The 4,707-nt window shown below is 37.0% G+C and overlaps 1 non-coding gene across 1 annotated transcript; it reads right to left on the reverse strand.

Annotated features, from left to right (window-relative positions):
* Positions 1-4,060: 4,060 nt before the first annotated feature.
* LOC145390807 (5S ribosomal RNA) lies at positions 4,061-4,179 on the reverse strand. The gene has a single exon (XR_013895721.1). It is a non-coding gene; the product is annotated as a 5S ribosomal RNA (ribosomal RNA).
* Positions 4,180-4,707: the final 528 nt, after the last annotated feature.

Below are 4,707 nucleotides of genomic sequence, written 5' to 3' on the forward strand. Positions count from 1 at the left end.
AGTTCCCAAACTGCACTATTTTTTCACCGTCATAAGGTGACCCATACACTGAGTGGAAAAAAAAGAAAAATATGCAAGAGACCTTCCTTGGAAAGCAAATATCAAAAGATGAACAAGGCGATATTTTTACCTGCTCATGACAATGGCCATGCAAGAAGCAATTTTTGGCCAACTCATTGTTAGTTGCATTTTCTTGCATGGTTTCTTTCTTTTGGTCTTTCTTTCGTGTTTAATTGTGGCAGGCACTTCTACCTTTCGGAACTTAGACACAATGGCCAGCCTATGACCCAACTGTGTACGCAAGGTTTTGGTTGCTGGGTAACTACTTGCTGCCTGGCAATGGCTGAAAAACTACTTTTTTCGTACTTTCACGTTTTGAGTTGTAGAATCATTACTTATGGGCGCAGAAAGCTCTTACTTCTTTAGGCGTAATGTTGAGGTCATTCTGTGTTGGAAGTGTGTCATCCATTTTCCTCTCTCTCCTCTAGTCATCGAGTGGCATCCCTGCGAGGATTGGCCTCAGTGTCTCTAGCAACCAGTACCAGTTTTCAAAAATACCCCCCTAGTTAGTTCCTCAGCAGCTCCATGGAACTGAATGAAACATTGCATGTTTATAGACATTAACTAGTACTACAACTTTCTATTGTACACCTATGTATTTCATTGGCCAGGTAAGGGGCGAAGGTCAAGAAATACTAACACGGTGAACATAGCTGAAATCATGCTCATGCTCACGCAAAATGCTAGAGTCCGAAAATTATTAAGCCAGGGTCATAATTTTTGGAAAGAATGTTGCATTGGAGTACCTCCAAACAAAAATGACATTTAGTGTCGAAACTCATTTTCAGTCGCTGGCTGCGCCACTTACAAGTTGTACCTCTGGTGGGTCATTTTGCGAATTTCATGTTCCCTAGCTTCACAGTGGATGGATGCTTATAGACGTTAATGAGTACCTCAACAGTGCTTCGTACATGCATGACCTATATCTGGCACTTCAGGGGTAAAATGTCATCCAATGCTCTTCAGCAGAAAATTGCTAAAAGCACGACTACAGTCTCACGCGAAATGCTAAGGAGCCGATGGTTATTGACCCAGAGCCATGATTCCTGGGTGGGATGTTGTCCTTTGGTACCGCCACACAGTAGTGACTTTTTATACCAAAACTCACTTCCAGTTACAGACTCGCACTTATTTAATCAACGAAAGTATGTTTTATATATATATATATATATATATATATATATATATATATATATATATATATATATATATATATATATATATATATGGCGTTGTAAGATGTGCGAAAATTCCTGTTTTACATTTAATCAGGACTCATATATATATATATATATATATATATATATATATATATATATATATATATATATATATATATATATATATATATATATATATATATATATAAAACCTATCTAACGGCTTTTTTTTTTTTTTTTTGACGACACAGTATTGAAACGAAATTTACTGTGCAATTACCAACCCAAACGTCAGCTCTACGTGTCAGTTGACTTTGCTCCTCCTTATAGCAGTATGGATTTTTTAAATTTTCCAGTATCTCATTTTTCCAATCTGTGTAATGTCTCCTGAATTTTTCGACAGTTAGGTGTTTCGTTACTGATTTAGACCTCATTATAAGCAGTTGCATATTTATCATTTTTGCTGAAGTGCTACTGTATATTTTATATCAGTCAGGTAAAATTGTTTTGAATTACTCCTAAAGCTGCTACTTTCATTCGTAACAAGTTCCCACATGGCACTATTTCCATCAGGTGACCCATATGTTGAGGGAATAAAGAAAAATTTAATAGATGTTCCTTACGAAAGTAAAAATCAAAAGCTTTTGGAAGTGACATTTGTAATTGTTCAATTTACTGCTCATACAAGCGGCAGTTTTCCAGTGTTTGTCATCCACGAGAAACCTGCAGACTAACATATTCAAACACTAAAGCTTTATGAATGTAATATCTCATCAAAATGGGACTTTTACTTATAGAATTCAATTTTATCAGAAAGGGAAAAATTTCCGCAGTTCTTTTTATGCGAGTTTTCACAAGTAGCAGTGACTTAACCCACGGAGCTGTCTCATGGTCTAACATGGCGCAGGATAATGTACAAAAATTCCTTCATTTTCAAAATAAACAAGATAACCAAGAAGCCAGTTTAAGGCCCTAGTGTTCAGACAAAATTAAAAACCTGTACAACTCAACATTATTTCTTGACGACTTCCTTATCAAACTAAGAGTATTATGTAACTCTTACATCAAATGCCAGCTCATTTTACGTGTGAACTTGGAAGCACAAAGAGAACGCACACATCAGCCAATGTCATTGCCATTAAAAATGATCTGGATCCGTGGATATAAGATCCGGATCCGTGGATATAGGATCCCAATCCGGATCTTCCCCAAAGTGTAATCAATAATTTCTTGGTCCACGACCTACCTTTCCACAAAATCTCATTGAAATAAATTTAGAAATTTTGGAGATATTGTCCAGGATTCCCGGGATCCGGATCAGCCCACAAATTTAAAATTTCTTCCTTGGCCCATGGACCACCCTTCCACAAAATTTCATCAAAATTCGTTCAAAACTTTTTGAGTAATCCAGCCAACAGACAGGCAGACAACCAAAGAAACAAACACCAGCAAAAACATAACCTTGGCGGAGGTAATTAACTTTTTACATATGCTACTTCACTCCCACATATAGCAGCGAGATTTTTTTACATTTTCCAAATTGCTTTGTCTGATCCTCTGAAATGATTTCTGAATCTTATTCAACAACTCGGTATATTTCCTAACTAATTTACAGCTCATTTGACGATGCTGCATATACTGTATATATATATATATATATATATATATATATATATATATATATATATATATATATATATATATATATATATATATATATATATATATATATATATATCATTTTGCTGTAAAAGACGCCTTTTTTTGCATCAGTCCCATAGAATGGTTTTGATTTACTCCCAAAGCTGTTACTTTCAACCATAACGAGTTCCAACTTCGCACTGTACTTTTTCCCTTGAAGTGACCCATATGGTAAGTTAAAAAAGAAAATATTTAAGAGACCTTCCTTGCTAAAAAGACACGAAAAGACTACCAAGGTGATATTTTTTACCGTTCATGACAGTGCTCATGCAAGCAGCAGTTTTTAGTATTTGTCATGCACGACAAACCTACATACTTGAACAACCGAATTACAAAGGCTTATCAATTTCACATCTCATCGAAATGAAATTATTTGGTTCGTGAATTTCATTTTTATCTCACAAGAGAAAAGAAAATCTTGTTATGGGAGTTGTCACGAATAGCAGTGATTTAGTCAATGGAACTTGGTCTTATAGGGGGAGGCGGTGGCTCAGTTGATAGAGAGGTGGCCTTTAGTCCTACCAGACCCAGGTTCAAATCCCCGCTGGGGCAGGGAACAGTTTAAGGATTTGAATGTCTTAAAATCAGCAGTGCTGGGAACGCTACTAATAAAAAGTAGCAGCGCTCCCATTCCCGTTACTAGCTCGAAAAAGTAGTGGCGTTACTGGTTTTGCTACTTGATACGAATTGTAGCGGCGATCCTGCTACTTTAGATAAGAAAAAGGTACACGAAGGAACGGTTAACAAAAATCTGTGATATAGCAATACACTATATACTGTTTTGATAATATTAGTCAGTCTGAGTGGTTATGTTGTGTACCAGTAATGTCAGTATATGCTTATATTGAAAAAAAAAAATCATATACATGTCGGTGTCACTTTAATGAAGCTTAGGGCCGAAGATACAGGAAAAAGCTATTTACTGTATAATGTAACAAATGTTCTTTTACACTGTTACCTAGTATACCTACAGAAGGTAACATACGTAAATAAAAGGCAAAAAAAATGTGGCTTACCACTGATACATTCATTCATTGCCAGACGCCATGTATCCCATACGGGGTGGCCAAGGGCTTAGAGTTAATTGTTTTACAGGGAGGGGCACTATTCCTCCACCGACCCCACTTGACACGTAGGGATGCCAACAGAATCTGGTGTTCCCCGGCGGTCACCCATCCAAGTACTAACCAGACCCAACGTTGCTTAACTTCGCTGATCGGACGGGAAGCGGTGTACTCAACGTGGTATGGCCGTTGGCATATCAACGTGGTATGGCCGTTGGCATATATATATATATATATATATATATATATATATAAAATGCCTCGGACCCGGACTGATCTGCAGGTGACGACCAAGGACCGAACAAAGGACATGTGGATTGCTGCATGGAATGCATGAAAACGAATGTAAAAACGAACTGGAGGTTTCTTTTAAAGGCTCTTTATACAATAGCAATGTTTTTTTTTTTCATTACTTTAAACTGAAAGTAACATACTGTTACGAAATAATTACGTAGTGAGTAAGAATTAGTCTGAATGTGAGTGGGGGAAAGAGCGGGAGTTAGAGACAGGGGTAGTTAGAGGTGTGTGTGTGTGTGTGTGTGTGTGTGTGTGTGTGTGTGTGTGTGTGTGTGTGTGTGTGTGTGTGTGTGTGTGTGTGTGTGTGTGTGTGTGTGTGTGTGCTGCCTAAATCTAGCTGACATAGTTACCTTTACTTCATTTAAATGATCGATAATTAACTAGCAAATTCCTGTCTAATTATTGCACATTACTGATAAATAATA

Source organism: Coenobita brevimanus, chromosome 15, assembly GCF_032717465.1.
Source record: "Coenobita brevimanus isolate Jiangsu-jjx chromosome 15, ASM3271746v2, whole genome shotgun sequence".
In the NCBI taxonomy this organism is placed as follows: domain Eukaryota; kingdom Metazoa; phylum Arthropoda; class Malacostraca; order Decapoda; family Coenobitidae; genus Coenobita; species Coenobita brevimanus.